Source organism: Seriola aureovittata, chromosome 10 (assembly GCF_021018895.1).
Source record: "Seriola aureovittata isolate HTS-2021-v1 ecotype China chromosome 10, ASM2101889v1, whole genome shotgun sequence".
Classification (NCBI taxonomy): Eukaryota; Metazoa; Chordata; class Actinopteri; order Carangiformes; family Carangidae; genus Seriola; species Seriola aureovittata.
Genome location: NC_079373.1, coordinates 6,001,865 through 6,025,000, shown reverse-complemented (window position 1 = coordinate 6,025,000; position 23,136 = coordinate 6,001,865). Strand labels below are relative to the sequence as shown.

The 23,136-nt window shown below is 38.8% G+C and overlaps 1 protein-coding gene across 1 annotated transcript in view; it reads right to left on the bottom strand.

Annotated features, from left to right (window-relative positions):
- Positions 1-23,136, bottom strand: part of LOC130175908 (leucine-rich repeat and immunoglobulin-like domain-containing nogo receptor-interacting protein 1) — a 328,392-nt gene that overhangs the window by 169,424 nt on the left and 135,832 nt on the right. The window contains exon 3 of the mRNA XM_056386578.1: positions 14,672-14,726. The gene's annotated coding sequence lies outside the window, so the exon portion shown is untranslated. The remainder of the gene's footprint in view (positions 1-14,671; positions 14,727-23,136) is intronic.

Genomic DNA, 23,136 nt, shown 5'->3' with positions numbered 1-23,136 from the left:
ACTTAAATTACACAATTGTTACTCATAATCAGTCACCTTTTAGTGCAAGCCTGGTAGATAAATTGGCGTTTAATATGTTTTCACGAGAGTAGCTCTTACAGCTATCACTGCTGTGCAGGCTTGTAAAATCGAGGGCACGCCTAAATGGCAGTTCCCCGTTTATCCGCAGCACAAATAATGGTGTAGTGGTTAATCAGAAACTGAAATCAGCCACACTGTTGTTGTTTAGTGTCTGAAGACGTGTAAACCTGTCATGAGTAAATTATGCAAGATTTGTGAGACATCAGAGAGCCGACACGTACTGTCAGCGCATGACAATGATAGATGAGTCCTCGTTGAAAGGTGCAGTCTCCTGCGTTTTCCCATAACCCACTGAAATGTATGTGGCTACTGACACAGTTCTGTAATCATTCTGGATCAGACAATGGCTATTTATACTTGCTTATCAAGGCTGTCATCATCCTTTGGAGTTCCTTTGCTTTTAGTCAAGGGTGTGAAAATACAAAGGTAACACTGTAGCTTTAAAGCACACTGACAGATAGCCGTTTAATTATCTTGACTCATGTTTTACTTATATATGAAGTATTCATAGGTACAGTTGGTGTTATCAACTCTAGGCAGTTACCTAATAAATAACAATGTATTACTCACAAGCATATAATATATATATATATATATATATATATATTATATATATATATATTTTATATACTTATGAGTCTCAATACATTTAAAAAAGGGTTGCCTAATACCCATAATGTTCAAAGAGCTTTTGATTGGGTTCATATTCAAGAACACAATTCATAAGAGAAGTGGTAATTCAGGATACTAAAACAGCCCTCCTTTGGCTATAAGGTCCAGGTAATTATCTAACTTGAAAAAGAAAATACAGCTCTCTGAATAGGAACCCAGTCATTTCTAACGAAAATAATTCATTTGTTCTTTAGTGATGAGCATCTTGTAGCTGCAGATTTGATCACTGCTCCACCACACTGTACTAATGCCAAGTGGAAGGAGAGATGAGGTTGTGATTACACTCCTTTATATGATTATACCCTGATATTAATGTGTCCTCCTTTTGCTCCACTATACTATTTATACCTTTGAAAGCACAGTTCTATGACCAAAATGTGCCAGTGATTCACATTAGACACTGAAAACACATTACACATTGTATTATACCCATGGACTACAGTTCTTGTTCCTGCTTACTTAGGCCCGGAGACAGTGCACACAGATTGAGACACTGACACTAGACTCACCAACAAGGGGAGTCTTAGTGACTAAAAAAGAAAAAAAAAAGAACATGATCTCTCACTGTCTTCCCACCCATGCCCATTGTGCTTTGTGAGGACAAAGCTAAAAACAGCGTAGCCAGGGACAATACTGCTACTGATTTCTCCTCTGCCATCCAGGCAATCAGTGTGGTCCTTAAGTGAAGTTAGTAAGTGTACCTTGAGCTCAGGCTGAATTGGCACAACCATCTAAAACTACTTTGTATTTTATGACATGATAAATGGTACATATTTTGCCTGCGCCCATTATGTGCCTGTTATCATAGTGTGTAATGGTAGTGTGCATAAAGTGTGCACAATCTCCAGTAGAAAGAAAAGAGACCAGACAGCAGCTCATCAAATCCTAAAATTGATCCACACTTTCATGCACTGATAGTCAGATCTGATGTGATGTTGGAATAATCTGGAAAATACTTTTTTTTTTTTTTGTTTTTCTTTTAGACTAAGCCTTGGTCACCATTTCATAAAAGCAAGCAGGGAATGTCTTGTTGCCATAGTTACTGAAACACAGAATGAGAAGAACACCTATTGCTTGAGTCCATAAATATGCATTTATTGTACAGTGTACAGGAATGTGATTTCCTCCAAAGGATGTGCTACAATGAAGCAAAGGGATGGCAATGCAGGTTTAAACTGCAGAGTTATTTTGCCCTTGGGAGTCCAACCATGTGTGCACTGCTTAAAAAAAAGCCAATTAAGGAATGGACATTAAAACTGGGAATACAAGAAAAGCTCAGTGCTACAACTCCAAAGAGTAACACAATAGTTACACTTCATTCTAATAAGACTTTAATAAAAATTAATTACTACAGGAGAAATATATATTAAGCTCCACATGCCTCATTCAAATCCCACATCATGGCTTTTCATCCCACAGCTTCAGCATTGATAAATTACTATGTTGTTGCTTAATTGTGAAGCATTGTGAAGAATTACGTTAAATGTATGCGAATGTATTCAGTAAGCTATTTTCCATCTGTGTATACAGGAAAAGATGCTGTGTAGCACTCTATGGATTGCTATAGACATACAGTATGGTGGGTCATATATATGCTGCCCATCAGATTAACTGTAACATGATATTATGTTCCCTTTGTTCCATACTGGCAAGGACGTGTGGAGTTGAATGTGAATGTTAACTGACTGGACTGTCACATTTGCAGGCAGCTCTATTGTCAACCCTGAGATGAACAAAGATACCTGTCGTATCGCCATGTTCTCGTTTCCCTGCTAACCCCAATAGGAGGTGAAGCATTGTCCCATTGAGGTTTCGTTGCACTTTGCTGTTGATGCTTGCAATTTAGAACAGTTCTGTTCAGGATACCTGCCCTGACAGCGAAACTACCATTATGCCTGGTAAGCTTTCATATTTTTGTGCATTTTACTTAAGGCCTGTGAGACCAGGGGGCCAAAAAAACAAGGCATTAACATTTTTGTACTGTTTTTTTGTTTTGAGTAACAGAAGCGAGAATCACTGGTAGACAGTGTGTTTTCAAGCAACACTCAAAAAATATAGATTTAAAGAGACTACTATAGCTGTGAAAAGAAACATACTCCACATACATGCTGTGCAAAAACAGCATTGTCTTCATTCTTTTGTTTGCTGATTGATGACAGTTTATTTGAAACGTTACTAAACAAGATTGCAATTTCTTTCAGCCCGTGTCTATTCTTGACATGTTTACAAAATATATTTTGTGAGCGTGAAAACAGATTTGATGTCATCCTGTGTGTGGCAGATCTTTGTTTTAAAAAACACGGTTCAAGTATTAAGAAAAATTTGCATCCTTGAAAAATCTCCAGTGTCGGGTGTTATTTAATAACTGCGTATCCCATTTGGTGGACGTTTCACAATGCTGCGAGTGAATACATTTTGAGGATGGTTGGCCCCGGTGGAAATCAATCAATCATGGAAACCAAATCAAGATGAACAACAATCCACACTGCAAAGGCATGTTCAAATCAAACGGCTCTGTTGCACTTCAGCTGCAACAGTACTCTCTAACAGCAAGGATTTGTGCCCTTTCTTACTTTGTGTGAGACATTCAAGTATATTTCCATTTTCACACATGTACACACGCAAAACCAAACAAAAGAATTCACTGGCTGCTGCAGGAAATAACATGACCCCCCCACCTTATCACTTGCTATCGATGACTAACAGTGTTGCCCTAGCACTTAGCCTCTCTCACAATTGAGCCAGTTTTTCTCCCACACAGCCAAAGCCCAACTCTATAGGGAGGCAGGTCGACATCAGACCTGCCTGAGGCTCTGGATTAATGCTCTGTTGTCATAGTTTGTTAGTTTTAGGATTTCCAGTTTGGTGGAGTCTAATTTAATTGTTCATTGTTTTGTCTCCATATCTCCTTTAGACATATGCGAACTCTAATCAAATCACCGCTGATAAATTAAAAGGGCTGCGCCACCAATTTTAAACATGAAGGTCAGTTTAATTGTTATGAGTGGTGCTGCTATTCATAAAGAAAAAAAGAGCTGTATGTCTTCTGTGCTCTGAAAGGAGCTTTCTGAGCTTTGGGAAAATAACCCTGATAATGTTCACAAGTTAGTTGTGTTATGAGAAATGTAGCATCCAGTGTTTTTGGACCCCTACATGTACCTTTTTTTTTTGTCTATTTTATGTTGCATTGTTTTGTGACTCAGTATGTTTTTAATGATGTTAAAATTTAGTGTTGAAATGAAGGGGAGGTTTCTGTATAAGCCCTCTCGGCTTCCTTCCTCTCCTGCACAATTAGTATAACTTTTTTACTGAGTAATATTTCATTGTGACTTCTGTGCAAATGAGCAAAACTACACGCTGAGAAAAAGCCAGGATACTCTGCTGCACAGATTTCAAAATCTTTTTTTTGGTCTTTTAAGTACACAATTTAAGTGCAATACTACATCGCTGGTGTAATCCTTGCAATGTAATGATGCGCCATGTCTTATTCGTTGACACGAATCAAAGCCACAAATGAAAAAAAAAATGAATCGGCCCTTTCTCGCTACTTTACCTTGACTACTACTTCTGTCTGTGTGATGTCGCCAGTGTGTTACGGGTTTCAAATGAAGTAATGCCGTGCAATAAGGCTTTTATTTTGTTGTACATTAGACTTGTACAACTGAATGAAAAAAAAAATAAAGTTGATTGGATGTGATGTGAGTGAGGGGATGGTCCACCACCACAAAACAACTTTAATTAAACCTGTCAAAGAAGAACTCTGCTGGAGGGATGGAACATCATTCTTCCACAACATATTTCCTCATTTCCCTCATATGTTTTGATGATATAGCGCACTGTCGGACATGTCACTCAGAAAGGTCCCATAGTTGTTCAGTTAGGTTGAGATCTGAAGAAATGCAAAGGCCATGGCATATGATTCATTTAATTTTAATATTAATCAAACCTTTCAGTGACCCCCTGTGCCATTTATGAAAACATCTGTCTTTCCTTTAATTTCTCAGACTCGTCCTCTATCATTTACATAAAATCAACCGATATTAGCATCAGTTTCAGAGAATAAGAATCACCTTAGCTGAGTGAAATTGTTTTCCTGTGAGACTGGCTGATTATATTCCAGTGATACATTACTTCCAAATGATCTGTCCCATTGCGCATCCCCCTGGCCACATCCCACCACTCAAATCTACAGATGAGTGTGGGAGGAAGTGAAGTGCTCTCTGCCTGTCTGCATATAGGGCCATCTACAGGATGCTGGCGCCAGAGAGCCTGGGATGAAGAGATTCAAGTGTGAATATCGAAAGGCCAATGGAGACGGATGGAGGACAGGGACGTTTAGACAAGCCCCTCTCGTATCGCTTTTGAAAACATGTGATGTATTTTTCTGCCTGTCATCGCCTGTGGTATAAATTACTGCTTACCCAAAAGAGATGCCGTGCACAGCATGAGAAAGATAAATGGTTTGCATGCTGCTGGCATTGAACACCGGCTCTGTATGTATGTCAGTAATATTAGCTGGATATTACTAGCAATGTCTCCCCCCTCAAACCTTGATCAAAAATGTATCGACAAGACAAATTTCTGCCCTTGTTCGTGAAACAGTGTTACACTCCTTGTGGATTTTAAATAATCTAAAAGCCTGAAGAGCTGAGAATTCCTAAATCAAGCCATAATTCATGGGGAATTGAGCCTAAATGGCTCGCTGGCGCAAATGAGGCTTTTCAAGTGATGTGGCTTGGCGCTGCCTCTTGCCATGGGGACAAGCCTGATTAGCATTATGGTGATGGATCAGAGCAGGGGTACTGCCATCATTTAGAAGACCTTTGATACTGGTACACTAGATCCAGCGTCCTTTAGCTATATCACTGCCTAACATAATTTTTTGACAGCACTTGACCTTGCAGTTGCTTCTCAGAGAAAAATAACTCCACAAATCAACAAGCTCTGCTCTTTTCTGCCTATACTGTCAATTTTGGAGTGTAACCATCAAGACAGTGCAGTGCCAGTTTTCTAATCTCCTTTACTGCAGGGATTAGTTATGATGGGATGTTGTTGGTGCTAGTGCCACGTGCATTTTTCTTTTTTTTTTTTGTTTTTTTAATTCAGCCAAGGAACTGCTTTCATCTAGACGTCACAGAACCCGTTTAGTTAAGGAGCAGTGATTCATCAACAACATCAGGACACGATTATCGTCCTTTACACAACTCTAATGTATGGGCAATTTATCAGTGGCATGGTTTTTATGATGCAAAGAGGAAATAATGATTAATCGAGTTAAGAAGCAACTCCTCATTCTACAGGTTAATGTAGTTTGCATTTAATTGATGGGGGCCGGATGAAAAAACAGGCAGGACTGTAACAGTAATAGACTTAAAGGACCAGTATACGGAGTAGGTGTTGTTTCTGTGTTTATTGTTTGTGTTTGAGATGTTTATGTTCACCATTACTATTTCCAGAATTCTCACAGACCGACTGTTTCCTGAATCCTGCATGTGATGGCACAGTCACAGGCTGAATGGTGGCAAAAAGAAAAAAAAATTATTTAATTTATTTTGTCTGTCACACAGAGCACAGCCTCCATCTTGGTTCCACAACAATTTTCAACTAGTTTTATATTTCTTACTTTCTTGTTCAATTGCCACATGGCCACTGAGCAAACTGAATCTTATGCCGAGGACTGTGTGGTATGGTTGAAAGCTCCAGAGTAGCTACTACATGGACCTGAAAGTGAGATTATTCTGTCAGTTACATCCTCAAACTTTAGCGTGTGGTTGAATCAACATCTTTTCGACGGTTACAATGTGTTGTTTTGCATTATATTCTGTAAGTGTTCCTAGTGCTTTTCAGTGTGGCGTGTCTCTCCATGTCTGTGTGCAGCTGAGGTGACATGGGAACTCTAAAAAGGTTGGCGTGAGTGTGTGTATAAATGTGTTTATGTCTATATGTGTTGGCCCAGACTTGTGATCCATCCACGGTTTGCCTCTCACCTAAAGTGTACTGGGATAGGCTGCAGCCTCCTGTGACACCGAACATGATAAGTGGTTTTGCAAATGGATGAATGGCTGGATGCCTCTGACATCAACATGTTCCTGTTCCCCTCAAAATGTTAAATCAATAAAGTGATCCTTTGTGTTCACCCACAACTCTATAAATCATTCATTAGGAAACAGTAACAGATTACATCTGCAGGCGTATGTATTCACATGCCACTTATCACTGTCAAGTTCCCAATCACTAATATGTTTCTCTTTACTTGATGTTAGACCACAAATACCCATCCCTGGTGTTTCTGTTTACACTCCTCAAGTGGCAAATTAATGCTTAAAGCGGCATTGAAAATGTTTTCTCTTAGTATCAAACATCCGAGCTACTCATAACAAATTATGTCAGTTCTACACTATTATCTACAGTGCTCCCAGTGGGGACGCTGCTTGTTCACCCACTAGGAAAAGAAGGAAATTAATCATTTATTTCTTGGGGTGCTGCTGGGCCCTCTTCTTTGGTATGAGCAGTATATAATCTGCCACGAACTAGCCACACCAAACAAGGTCATCAGTGGCAAGGGAGAGAAACCTTTGGTCCACAGGGGCAAACTAGGTTGCTACTGGACATGATCCAGCAATGAAACATAAAGGTGATGGCAGAGAGCGAGAGAGGAAGTAAAAGAGGCAGAGAGACACAAAGAGAGTCAAAGACAGAAGTGGGAGGAGGAGGTGAAGCATAAGAGAGGTAGATAGGACAGAGAGGGTGGAGGGGCGGGAGTGGATGGTCTGGGAGAGAGCGATAGAGACAGAAAGTATGAGAGCGAGGGAGGAAGAGAAGGGCCTGTTATCTAGGAAGAGTGGCAGTTAGGGGCTGCCTTTTCTGCAACACTGCCATCTAGTTCTAATGACCTAACACGCTGCCAGAAGGGGCGGAACGTGTGCAGAAGCCATGGGAGCAAAGGCACCTGGAGAATTACTGACGTGTGAAGTAAACAGAGCAGGGTGCCCACAGGTTCTGAGACAAAAAATAGATTGAGTTAAATGACACATGCAAAACAAAAACTATTAAAAAAAAATGATATATGATGATTATGAACGAATTAGAGGAAATTAAAATCTGTTCGGACCCACTGATTTACTTAATTTAACCAACAGCCACCATACGCTTAGAATTACGCTAAATTGTGTCATGTAAATACAGTAACTGCAGCATGATGTGTCACAAAGAAGCAAAAAGTAAATTAAAAATGACAAGCTTCTATTTTTTCCAAAAGGAATTCTGCCCATATAACATTAACCCAAACATAGCTCTGTGGATAATGCCCAAAGGCAACACACTGAAATAATACAATGCGCAGTGTTGCAAGTTTGTCAAAACATTGTGCTCAAAGAAATATGACATGTCCAGCCTGGCACAATAAGGTTTTCTGACTTAATCAGGGCCAAACAAGTAAAAGAGAAATGCAGCGTAAAAAAAAAAAAAAAAAAAACACCAGCACAAATAGCAGAGTGGGTTTATGTGTCATGTTGACGTTTTTCACATTTTATCTGTGAAGCTGACAACAGTCTGCGGTAAGGATTAAAATCCCTCATGAGCATGTGTTTGTCTCAGCCACAGGGACTTTACAACTGTGACCCGATGGGAGAGCTGGAAACAAATGATGGAGGCAAAAGACTGTGTAACAAGAGAGGCTTCTCTTCTGCCAGACATTAACCGACACTATCTATAGTTTTACTATTTTACTCGCTATGCTTTTTTGTGGAGGCAAATTTGTAACAGGATCTAATATCAAATCAATAAGAGGCTGGTAGGCGGATGTAAAAAATGTCTTTCCTAACACTAGCCAACTAAGCTTGGACCATGTGGATTCTGCATGTGCTGTGCTGCAAAAATCTGGACCATGTGGACCCAGACAGTTGGGACAGAGAGGGGTTCTGTGCACCAATCATGAACTGGAGCTATAAATTTCTCCACTTAACAGGCTGTGCTGGGGCTTCCTGCACACTGTCAGCATTTTGGGAAAAAGACAGAAGGCAGCCTTTCTCTATTCCCAGGTAATTAACGGCCTTGACCTGTTCCATCATCTGGCCTTTGAGGCTCAGGGGTTTGAAGAGGAAGGTAGGGGCACTGCATGTTCACCTCTCCCCATAAAAGAGCTCATTGGCCTTTGAGGGGTTAAGCACCAAGGAAGTCTCTTCAGTGTCAGGACGTCCACATACTAGTTGTTTGTCCAGGTGAAACACATCTGTGACGCTGCACTCAGATCAAAACTGCAGCTGCATGAACAAATGTATAACTAGTAGCAGGGAGAACATGGAATATATAAAGGAAGTGCATTTTGGACAATGCATCCACAAGTTAGAGGGCAAATCAGAAGCAGAAAATTATAAAAAAGTAGAAATGCAGATATGGCCCCTGCATTTCTGCCAGTATCTACAAAATGATAGGCAAACATTGCTACTATGTCCTTTGACAGTATTGGAATATTGACGTCTGTCTGTGTTGTGCTCTGCTGAATGTCAATTGTTGGGCTTTTTATGAGATGTCTGACAACAACCTTCAATGATTGACTGAAGTTTTAATGAATAATTAAACCGGCATCACAAAACCTGGGCTATAGGGACGGGGCAGAAGCAGAGTACACAACATATACTGGCTAAAGTACTGTTGATGGACCAACAGCCAAAAACACTTCAAACCGAACCTCCAAAGCTTCAGATAAACAACAGATCGTTAAAATGCAGAAACAACCAAAAAGATGGTCGGCTGCTAAGTTTACTTTCAACATGGATTTTAAATCCGCCATCATCTTTTAATCTACCCCGTTCCTGTCCTTTTATTATATTTTACTAATTTATTCTCTTTTATCCATACAATTTTATTCCATCTCGTTTGAAATGAAACCCACCCAAGCAGTGTAAAGACACCCAGGGCAATGGGCGGCAAGGCATAGCTCACCTGGTAAAGCAAGGGAGCTATTGTGGAATATAGAGTGGATTTTAATTATGCTGCTGTTCTAGTTTTCACTCGAACAGAGGGCCATTAATTCAGAGAGACAATCATGCCCTGGCCCTGTGAGCCTCCCAAGAGATAAAGGCACATTGCTTTGACGATGTCAGCTTTGCAATAAAAGACCTCATGCAACACATTCAATGGGGAGCGACACATTTGTGCAATTCTGTCTGACAATAAGCACATAACATTATCCACACAATCAATCCACTAACTATTTTCTGTGTAAATGAGCAAGATTGCTTTTATCGGTATAATACCTGAGAAGGATGCCAAAAGCACAGCACTGTACTCCCATCTCCCATTGTGAAATGATCAGTCTGTCACATTGTGACACCTTAAAGTGACTTATGACAGCGTTAATTGTGATGTTTTAAATTTTTGCATTCATTAACAGATAGTTTGTTTGGGTTTTTTTTTTTATGTATGTCACTCAACATTGTTTTTATCTACATTTCTACACTAAATTGTTTGTCACATAAAGCACAGTGCAGGGTAAATGCTGCATAATGGATGTATTTCTATTGAATTCATAGTAAAGGTAACCTTAATGTAAGCCCCCGCAATCGTTACTGCATAAACAGATTCACTGCCTGTGAATGCAGAGGGGCTCGTGACAGAATGTGGCATGAAAGGAGCATCGCTGCTCTCGCTGTGACCTTTTGCATACCACTCAGTAAGTATTGGGACATCATCTGACAAAACGATTTGGAGTTTTCTTCTCCCAAGATTAAGAAGTTAAGACCATGAGAGAGAAGGCCGCTAACAAAAATCTAAGGTGGCATTTGACAAAGATAAGTGCTGGCAAAACCTGTCTGGAGATGCAATCTGTGGCCTTTAGAAGTTAAATATTAGGTTTGATGCTCATCACTGATTTTTTTTTTTTTTTTTTTATCAGCCAAGAAAAATTTTAAACAGGATTATTGCTTTTCTCAAGTACTCTCTCAAGAGCTACTCCGGTTTTAGTCAGTGTACATCTGCTGAGCCATTTTATTTCTGAAGTGCAAGGTACTACTGTCACATAATAGTGAGCAAAGTATGCAACTTTTTAACTACAACAGAACTGAATAGAACATATATCCACAAAACCCTTAGACCTTACTCACACTGTGATTAAACTAACCAACCCATTTAGTAATTTATGAATTTATGATTACTGACTTAAGCATATTTCAACATTCACAAACACTGTGCAGACATTTGCTCACTTCCATGTTTGATCATGATATTTTATATTCACATACACCCACAGGTGAAGTGCTGCTGAAGCTCGCCAGAATGAACCAATCACTACCTGGTTGAAATTCATAGACACATTCATATAGTATTCACACAGTATGTCATGCAAGAGAGCCAATACAAACAAACTGAATGGTATAAGTTGTATATATTATTATATTGATATTTAAATTGTGTTGGTTGATTCACAACGTGAATTCATTGAGGAACAAGCAAGAAAATAATTCACCTTAAAAGTTGCTTGTAGCATTTGAGTGGCACAGTGAATTAAATGACTTTTTCTACCAAGCTATTGTTAAGTAGTAGAGATCTAAAGGAACTATTGTTCTATGTGCATGTCTATATGCAGCAGCATTGTCAAACTAAAGATTAGAGGTGAAGTAAATTAATACTCAAACTGCCCTGCAGACATGTGCTGCCCTGATCTTAACACTTGTGGTCTTGATTAGGTGATTTCTTATACTTGCAGTGCTAAAAATCATAACTATTTTTTGCATGATTGTTAAAGGTTAAAGGTTTTCTTGTAATTAATTAAAACCGTAGTCAATTTTTCTTTTGCACTTTGCTTCAACACATAAATGGAAGGCAGGTTTCAGTGCAAATTAACAGTATAATGATAAATACAGTCATTTTGAAAAAGCAAACACTGTGTTACAGCCCTTGTGCAGCTGCAGTAAAAAGTCTAATTCAGATACATTAAAAATCCAAACTATTCCAGGTTGCTCTGTCCTCACCATGCTTTAGGGAGAGAGTGCTCTGAATCAATTACACTCCTCCCTGCAGCCTTCCCAACCATGGCCTGCTGTGGGCTCTGGAATGCAGTAACCCACAGCCATATGCTAATCAGACTCACATATGTCGCCTGTGAGACTATCAAAGAGCCCGGAGGACCCAAAGGACACAGGACGGTGCTGAGACTGGGGTGGGAGTGCTGGATAAGAGGCAAGTTGTTGCCCTGTGCATGTCTTTGGGTTGCAGCATGGAGAGAGAGGGACAGGGCAGTGACTGGGACAGTCTGTCTGGTTGTGTACTGCCAGATGGAGAGACTGCCTGCGGACATTCACACTTAGTGGGAGACTAGCACATATATACCGGTGCCAGAGAGTATCCAAAATAATCTCCTCTTTCCTTAGCCTTCTTTTGACCGTAAAAAAAACTTCCAGTAATGGTTGGAGCTTATTTTATGGATGTCTGCACTTGAAATTGGACAATCTGTAATTTCAGTGGTTGCACAATTTCACTGACCATCCAACACAAGTGTAAATTTAAGGATGATGTACACTAATGTCTCAGGTCAGTAATTTGCTGAGATTTCAGGCTTTGAAATGACACCTACCGCTCATTTTATGCATGCCTTATCCTTCTGATTTGGTGACAAAGCTTTTTCTGGCTGCTCACATTTTCATGGAAGATAATGCAATGACCTCGCAAAATGTCATCACAAAAAATTTCAATTGTAAGCTCTAAGAAAGTCTTGCTCTCCAGCCAAGGTATTAACATTATTTCAGCGTTTTGCATTGTGATGTATAATATTACCTTCACAGCTCTAACTACCTTTATTATCTGTTGTGAAAAATGCTCTTCATGTTTTCTTTTAATTACAGGTTATTGTAAGATGAATAGAGAGTTGATGCAGGTCGACCTCAACTCTAAAATGCTTTTTTCTTGCTGAGAGAAGGAGCCAATTATTTTTTGCCCCTTAAAAATTGGAGTCGGTCTTAGGACTCCTGATCTCTTTAATCTAAGAAAAGCACTACAGATAATAAAAAAGGAACATGCAGTGGTAATTACTAAAAGAAAGCAGATATTTGAATGCATGGCAATATACTTTTGACACCAGGTGAAGAACTAAAAACTAATAGAATGGCAGGGTAAGAAAAAAAAGTGGCAAAGAGCATGAATTAGTGACCTGTTTGCCATGTTTGGACAGTTGCAGTTGAGCTTCAGAGTACATTAAAACTCCCCAGACAGCCTGAAGGTAGAGCTGCAGACCTGACAGTAGAGGAGCATTCAGGGTCGCTGGATACTCAGCAGCCTCAGTCATAAGTCGTGCCCCACATTCTGTCAACATCTCAGGACTGAAAGGTCCCTGGTTCAGGACATACGAGCACACATCTACACAGCACACCACTAAAAATATCCAGAAAAGGTCCTCAAAAGTAATCCCACTGCTCAAATCACTTGATCTGACAATTACAATAATTCCTCTATTAAATTTAATGAATTGCTGCAACACACGGGTGTCGTGTTGGATAGTGTATGCTGGTCTCTTTTGTCTGCATGTCTTTCTAATTTAGTAGAAACCTGCTTTTGTATTAAGTCTGTCCTGGCAAATCACTGAACTCAATTTCTGCTCTTTCCTTAGTGAATTGGACACTCCATTATTCACACATATTCACAAGCACACACATGCAAGTAACTGCAGTCTTACTGGCAATGTATACCAGCAGAAAATCATAAATACAACACTTAGGTGTGATTGTGCGGAATATGTACATATGCAATTTTCCTTGTGAGTTCAACGGTTGATTAATATTATTATTAAATTCATGAATAAATTTAGATTGTTGAAAGTTAATCACCTCAGTGATATCATAAGATAAAGAAATAAACGTTTACAAGTCAACATTATGATTATTATCCTCTGAGTTTTAAAATGTCAGTGTTTACTACAGATCAGAAATGGGTGGGTGTGCTGTAGCAAGTGGGAGCTGCAGAGCTGTACAGAGCAAATATTAAACACTTTTACACATAGGACATATATAAAAATGAACAGATGTTCAGTGCTCTAAAATGATTCAATTTACAAAAAGGCACCGTTTTCTATGATAATAAATCATGAGTCCTGCACGCTCGCGGCCCTCATGCGTCTACTTGCTTCTCAGTTGGGCTCTGTCCAAGTTATTATCAGTCTAATCTGGTTAGGTCATTTCCTGTCGCTGCAGGAAATCTCCGTTCTGTGTGTCAACATGTCTAACACCAAGTGGATCAGAATGGACTCACGACCATCTCTGATCAGGCAGTGTCTCTTTGATGAGACGGTCAACTGACATATGTCACTACACTTTTAAAGACTGATTGCTAATTGGTGGCTCGTCTAGCTGCAGCGAGCGGCTGTTGGTGTTGGGTCTTCTCGAGTTTAATTATCCAAGCTTATCATTCGGCTTCCTTTCAAATCTGGTCTCATTTTTATTCTTTTCCCTTGAAATTTAATCAAAGTACGCGGCTTAAGGATTGTGTTCTACAGGTCTGTTATGTATAAGGATCTCTACTCCTAGCCCAATCAAAACCTTTGATTGTTGAATATTTGTGAGCTGTTCCTCTTCCTATTTTCTTAACCTGCTGTCATCACAAAGTATTTTTCACCACTGACTCATGCTGCATCATCATTCTTTCAATCATACTGTAAGACAACAGAGCTACTGTCTTTCTAACTGAATGAACAGGAGCAGGTGTTGGCATATATTTGCGCTGGGACATGTTTGACAGGTCAAATGGTCTAAATTTAAGACCCTCTACTGTTGTTAAAATGGGTCACAATATACCTGGGCAGCCTATTATTGATCAACTTCATCTAGTATGTAAATAAAGTAAATCCCACTCAGTGTCCTTACTTTGAAATGTTTGGATGTAGTCTGAAATGGAGATTGAACTGACATTTATATGGTTTAGACAGCCTTACCTGGTGCTCATTTGATTGGTGCCTCTGGTCTGTGTTGGATCAATGCTAGCAAAGCCTGGAGACAAAGAAGAAAATAAGTGACACAGAATTCAGATTGTAGCCCATTAAACTATATCTGGAGAGCAACTGAGTGGCTCAGTGGGGATTTTACATCTAGAGACAGCGAGTCCTGCTTCACTGGACCGCAAAGGCTGTCATATTAATGCATATATTCAACGTCCAAGTCCGGAGCCTATGTACGGAGTCCCTGTGAGCCACAACACAGTATATTTTTGTCTGCGATAAATCAAGAAGGAGTACCTGAGAGTCTGTCATCTTAAGCCAAAAAAATGCCAAACAATATTTTGCAGTCTAATTGGATGAAAGAGCGTCTTCAGCCTAGTGTGTTGTGCTTTGAATCTCAGAGGTACTGGGTGTCTAGATGTCATTAATCAGAACCAAATGATTCTTACTGAAGCAAACAGCAGGCCAAACAATTGAATGACCAGCAAAACGAAAATGTTATCATATATACTGTATATGAGTTGGATAAACTACACAAAATAGCACAAATAGTTTTGCTGATATTGAATCAACACACTCATTTGAATAAGGTCTAAAGTTCAGAGTAGTGGGAGAGGCTTTTGTATCTGTCAGGGAGTCAAATATACTACAAATTATTTGTGACTCCTATTGTGTCAGCTTTCCATAAAAACTTCCTCTAAATGACATGAAATGTGCTGAAAGAGATAGTACATTTCTTATATTTCATTGGTGATGAAGTGATTTATTAATTTGATATCAAACAGGTTCAAATTATATTCAAGTATATTTTTTCTATTTTTCATAACTGATATCTTTAAGATGTTTTCTAAATTTAATTTAAAAAAAAAAAAGGTTTACTCATCGTAAAGCAGGAAATTTGACATCTACTACTGCATGTTGTCCATGAACCTATTTATATTCTTTGTAATTAAAGTCCATCTTATCACTAACTGAGAACCTGGATTCACCGAATGATCAAGAAGTCCCCATTACTGGCTTCTGCAATATTTCCCATTTGAAGTCTGTATCCACAGGGAGTGTCCTAGTTTTGTGAGACACATAGAAAAAAGAGTTCAAAGCCCAGGCCAAGGAGAGAGTCTGTCAGTAAATAAGCCATGAGATTAACACAGTTTACTTCACAGTGTATACTGTAGACCCTGTGCTCCATCTGTAGACATTGGATGCACAATGCATTTCCCAGAGATCCACTGATAATGGAAGTGGAGATGCATTTTCAATGGATATTGAATGTTGAACTGTAGAGTTATACATTACTGTGTGTAGCTTAGTGCACATTTTCCAAAGTGTGGATTGTGGCCCCTCGGTGGGTAGTGAGAGTTGGAGTTAATGTCAGCTACAGACTTTCTAACAAAAATATTTTCTCTGCAATCACACTTGCTTTCTACAAATTAATACATTTGATTACTACATCCAGTAGTTTTTAAATCATTTAAACAAAGTAGTATCTTGTGGAAATGGGGTCATTACTCCCTTGATCTCACATGAAAAAAAAAGAACTGAACAGTTTATTTCCACAGGCAATGGCTGTACCCACTAAGCAACCTGCCTGTAATTAATCAACCTCAGAGCTGACGACTACTCACGTTCTAACCCTTCAAACTGCTGTGCAATGGTAACACCCAACATGTTTACATTTTATCTTCTGTTGCTGTCATTTTTGTGTTTGGGCTTACTTATCACCCACTTGAGAATTGTAAACACAGATTAATTATATGTTATTATTATTGTATGCTACTGTGCAGAAATAGCTTTCAATGTTTAGAACTGCACAGCACAGCATGTTTTGTATCATTTGTGGACGGGGTAATTATACCTTTCCTTATGATTTGTACTTATTACACCGATGTCATACCGGTAATTACAGTAATATCCTTCCAATGATTACTGCAGTAGTAACTAATGATTTGTCTCCCATGTCATCCTGTGTTTGGCACACTCGCATAGCTCTCCACATGGGGGATTGATAGGCTCTGCATCTGAACACTTTGAAGTTGTAGGACGTGAGGCTGGAGCGTTGCACTGGAGTTTTATATCTCCAGACATCTGGTAAAAGTGCTGCTGTTAAATAAACTGACAAAAAAAAGTCTGATTTCATGAGTTAAACCTTGGTGGGAAGAGACAATGACCTTTTGTGGGAGTAGCTGAGTAATTTCAGTATTAAGTAGAGACCTCCAGTATCCAGTATTATTCATGAACAGACCACAGTTGGAGTTATGAAGAATATAATTATACACAAGCATGGACCTTTGTGACCAGTATGTGTTACGAAAAGATCTGTAGCTTTTTCTGAGCTTTGTACTGGCATGATCAGAGACAATTTGTGAAGTGGACAAACTAAAAGTCACCGTAGTTTCCCGCGTGTAGTGACGGACAATTTTATTTGCAAACAGAATGATCCCCATATTTTGAAACACAACCTCTTTGTCTGCCTCTCTTTCAAAAAACAGACTAAAAGGCACATACATTCCTTGTTTACAATGCGTTTTCCATTCCCATGGTCTAAACAATAAAAGGACGTCTAGGCATCTGCCTCTAACCCTGAGAAAACTCACAGATCTCAGCCATCTGACTCAGCACCAGCTAAATTGTGCTGCCACTGGATACTGCAAACTGTCCGTCTCACACTGGGCAACATCTGTCCTCAGCTACCACACAAAATGCCCTCCCTCACATTTATTTTAGTAAAGCAGCAATATGAAGGCTAAATCATGGACAGACAAACAGAGGAGAACAAGAAAGTCAGATCATCAAAACACGCCGGCCATATGCTACAATATGCTAACGGCGCAAAAGAATCCCGAAGATAATACATTAAAAGTGCGCGAGTAAGAGTTTGAGTTATTTAAATTATGTTCAGTAAGCTAAATCATGTTTATTGGAGAAAAAAACACTTGATGCTTTAGTGAACATAAGCTGATGACTGGGTTAGTGTTACCAGACAAGAGCGGTAAAGGACGATCCGTAACGTTACGAGTCATGAGACAAAATACTGCCAGCTTAAATACTGATCATCGCAGAGACTTTGGGAAAATATTTTGAGTACCATAATAGTGTGATGCTTAGTTAACATGCTTCCACACGACTTTGCTTTGCACACAGTCAGTCATATCCCTACTCAACAACGTATCATCAAGTTATTCAACACAGTCAGCTGTTTGTGGGCATGTGTAAACAATGAGACATCAACTCAGGGGAGGCTGAAGCCTGGTTTTTGACTTGCGAGCAGTATTTTAACAAACCTTCTCCTCAGGTTTTGGAACTTTCACCATGCTTTTCTAAAATATCACTCACTCACTGGGCTATATTATAATATGCAGTGAAAGTCTAACGTTTCAGTATAGATACTTAAAACCATTGTTATTATGATTGTTTTATTGTACAATAGGTGTGCAAACTGATAATCAAAGTGAATTTCATTAAATTATTTAATAAAAAAGGATGTTGGGGCGTCGTGTGGCGTAGTGGTCTAAGCAGGCGCCCCATGTGTAGAAGCTACAGTCCTCGCTGCAGTTCGCCCCGGTTCGAGTCCTGCATCGGACGACCCTTGCTTCATGTCATTCTCCCTCTATGCCTCCCCATTTCCTGTCTCTCTCTACTATCCTGTCCAATAAAGGCACAAAAGCCCCCAAAAAAATAAAAAAGGATGTTATTTTGTCATTTGAAACATGTTTTCATTTTCAGGCACAGGAACTTAAATTGTGATGTAAAACACTGTCAGTTTGTCCCTGTCAGTGTCCTCATCTATCACAATTACTTTAAATGGCATGAGCACGCACACGCACACGCGTGCACACACACTAAGTGGTAATATTCTAGATAACTTATATATGCTGGTACTACGAAAACTCACGTTTAACAATCAGCGACAAAAGACAAAATAACTCAATACAATTTGGAGACTGAACCCAGCGCTGTGATTAGTCCAACTCTTCTTCTTCTCTTACTCAGCCGACTAGACGCTGCTTACCCTTGCTGTTAGACTTGAGCACTGTACGTGTACAATTGACAAACTGACAAAAGGTTAAGGCAACAAAAAGCAAATCGGTTAAGGTCAGGGAAAGATTTTGGTTACTGTTAAATGTTTCAAATGTTTGGTGCTTAATGGAGACCAGGAAATGTTTTTAGGGATCCGTTAATTACAATCAATTCATCACCTGCTAATTTGACAAGCAAAATATGTCAAAAACTATACACTGCTGCCTCCCTGTTTTAAAGACTAAGAGAATTAAAATTGCATGTATAAGAATAAAACTGGATAGAGCCTTCTCAGTTTTTACAAGACAAACAGAGACAGCTTTGTTACCTTTTGTTTGGGGGAAAAAACATCGTTTGATCTCTTTGATTGTGATGTTCATTCATCTCACTCAGCATTTTAGGGATTTTTTTGAACAGTGTAGACTGGAATGGGACAGAAATGATCAATCAATATTATTCAATTATTTTCTGAAACAACAAACGGTACAGAACCCTTATTATTAATGTAGTGGCTAAATATATATTGTTCTAATTTGGACCCTACACACCTTTAATCCTCCACTTGTTTTAATGAGAAAATATTTGGTAGCATAATGAAGAATACATTCTATCTAGAAGCCTATACAGTAGATCATTCGATGATATACTATGTACTGTATGACACTTTTACAGTAATTTAGAGCTCACTGATCCATGACTTAAATCTCTGAAAACAATTAGCACTTCTGGCCTATAGCAGGCTTCTAGTGTGGAAAATTAAGCCAAAGGTAAGATTTTCTGCTTTACATTCTGCATCCATAGGGATCCTTGCAGTTAAGTATAGCAACATTTATAGTAGGTTTGAAACAGGTACAGCAGTAGTTGTAAAAATCATTAGCATGTGTTGTCTGTGCTGCTTACCGTGAGGTTGTATTGATTTCCCCCCTGTTTCTGAAAACCCTTATAGCCTTGCAAAGATAGAGCTCTGATGGTGCTGATTATCTTGGGTGAGCCTCTGAATCAGCAGGATGTCGGTCCGCCCAAAACCCCAAGCTTAACGAGCCCTCACCTTGACTGACCCTGCCTTCACCCCATCACCACCAGCTATCATTAGGGTGCTAAGTGCGTCGGGGCAGCGTTACTTGGTGCTCCAGAGGGCCCACTGTGTATCGTTGTTTTTCGTTCCAGCCTCCATAATTAATTGGCCTTGATGAGCATAGAGATGGATACTAATTGGTCGGTCAGGGATCTCTTTGACTTCATGTTTTAACATGGGAATGACACACAACATTTTTACTGATTCAGCCTAAATATTGGGAGTGAAATTTGCGGTTAGTATCCTAAATATTTATTGGTCCTAAAATATTTCATTCATTATAGATTAGAAATGATGTATTTCCCATTGCTTGGGCTTGAAATGGGGAATAGGAGTTACTCGGACCAATTTAACAGAATCACAGAAAATATAAAAATATTTAAACATGGTATATCTGGTCTATTACAGTACATACAATGTTTGGATATACAGTACGAAACAACAAAACATGCATCAGTCCTTTTACTTTTTTACTGTTACAGAATTGAGTAATGGCAAGAACGTACTTATACATTCTCTTTAATGTCTATTTTATTTGGTTAGATAATGATTTAATTTCATAATAATTTCTCATAATAAACAATATCAATAATTTAAATTTCAGAAGAAGAAAGAATTGGTATTAATATCTTAGTATCCAAACATTATTTATGTATGTATGTATGTATGTTTGTATATAAATGAATATTCATTTTTACTAGTTGTATAGCATGACTTAAATTATGACAGTTATGTTTACTGCTAAAAACTTCCATTAAATATCCAAATATTTTGTCAAATATTAAACTATTCTGTTCTTAAAAAGAGTGAACCATTGACTCCTTTACTGAACTAGAATCAGACAAACACAGTCTTTACACATATACACACACACACACACACTTACATACACACACACACACACACACTTACTTTACTTTTTTGTGGGTTTTTTTTCTATTCAGTGCAAATATCATTTGTTTATGACCCTGGAGGATTGGTGCCAACTGTATTATCTGTGAGGAATTTTCTCTGTTGAGCTACACTGCAGTAACTCCACAGTAAATTGTACAACAAAACTTACAAAAAGCTTTGTATTGAATCCCTCTGGTCTTTAGATCACAGTGTACCCAAACATTTGCCTCAGTCTGCTTTAAGGGCCCCTAGACTATGGACCTATGGAAACACATAAGAATGATAAGAACAAAGGCTTAGGTTAGTCCTCTTTTTCCACTCTAAATTCTACCTATTTGACATGATGCAATTATTTTTAGATCACATGACAATGCCCTTGTGTGCTATTGTTTTCTCATAAAGAATAAAACATGCCTGCCCATGTAGATGAGCAAGGCCTGGCAGACACTCTTCCTCCCTCTAAATCTGAATTCAGTAACTGCTGACTGACCCACTGACTGTCTCTTTAATAAATCCTCACATTCACGTCTGGTGCAAGGCTGGGTAATCTCCCCTTCTTTTTGTCTCCCTCTAATTAGTCACATATTAGAAATGCAGTGAGAAACAATCTAATTAAGAGGGCCTGACTCAATTTGCTTGTGGAAAGTTCAGTAATAGAGGTGGGGAGAGCGAGGGTGAAACACAAGGGAGAGGTGAAGTGGTGAGAGGGAGCCTAATCTAAGCCATTTATCTCTCCAGCTCCAAACCAATTAATGAATCTCACCACACAGACATGCAAAGGACAGGCAGATGCGGGAAGCTGCAGTCTGTCATGTTTGTTTATTGTGTACGTCAGCGTGTATGTTCCTACCTGTTGCGAAAAGAAACCTATCGAGATTTTCCATGCTGGGATGAGAGTAGCGATTAATCAGCGCAAGTTGGACAATATGCGTAAGCAATTCCCTTCTCTGTGAGTGGTGCAAAAACAAAACCTAATGACAAAGCAAATGTAAGAAGATTAAGTCATTTATCTTCAAGGTAATTTGATTTAATACCTGTAATCGTCTTTGGGCACAGCTTGGATCATATTTATCTGTTTTTCTTCATATATATTTTTTATAACACTTTAATCTTTCAGCACCTTCAAGACAGAATTACATTATATAGCCCTGCTTTTCAAGATGAGATTGCAGGTTTTTAGGAAAATGTCATTTGTTATGGTGTGTGTGTGTGTGTGTGTACAGTACATTAGGACATGTTTGGTGTGTAGCAGTCTAATATGCATGTATGTGCACATGACGTGCTAGGTTTTAATCCGGAACATTCCCAGAGGACATTATGTCGTTCCCCTTCACTCTGAAGAAATATTTTTCTGACAACGGCCAATTTAAAACAATGATCCCAAACTACTCTACGCTCTTGAATGTAACTGTTTTTAACTGTGTTCTGCTGCAGTTTGTTCATGTTCTTATTGTTTTTGTGTTTTTATTGTGTACTTCCACATCATTGAAAATGAGGGCATGCCCTCAAAGATTCTTCGAGATATAAATAAAGGTTGAATGAATGAATGAATGAATGAATGAATGAATGAATTGGGTTGAGATCTGGTGACTGTGAAGGCCACAGTATATGATTCACATCATTTTCATACTCATCAAACCGCTCAGTGACCCCTCCTGCCCTGAGGATGGGGGCATTTTTCTCCATTCATTTTTCTGGTTTTTCCTTTAATTTGTCACCCATCTGTATATCACTTCATCTTATTAATGAATATTATGATTAATATGAGAGCTATGACAATATCCCAGTATTAAATAAAGATGCTAGTTTTATACAGTTTTAGAGTGTGAATTATCTGTGAGTCAAACTTTTATTGGTTTCAAAGTTGTGGCAGATTCGTGTATATATGTTTTTTGGTGCATATATCTATGAATTTTTTATCACTTTCCTAAACATTGAAAGATAGGGCATTGTTTGTTTGTCAGCAGGATTATGCAAAAAGTAGGCTACTGAATGGATTTGCACCAAACTTGGTGGAGGAATGAGACGTGGGCCAGGGAAGGACCCATTCCATTTTCAGAAATATTCTGCTAATTTAATGCGAATTTCAATTTTTTTCTCTATAGTCTGGTAAAATCTGTTTGACATTGGCCTTGGCGGAGGTCTGCACTCCCTGGGTGCTCTTTTTATTGTCCATGTGAAATATCCAGGTAAAAGAAATTTGTAAACTCAATAGCTGTTAATATCTAAAGTTAAAAAGTTATTGGAATTATGCATAACTGTAAAGACTGAAGGGGTTATCTAATACAGAAGGGCAGAGGAGCTATATTTTGACTGTTTCCCACCAGCGTTATATTATTCAAGGTAAGATATTCAGATTGGATTAGCACAGAGAAGAAAGCAAGATACACACACTTCACAAAACATTATGGGACTTCCTTAACAAGCTTCTTAAATAGACAAACATGCCCTCAAAGAGACTCAACTTAGGAAACCC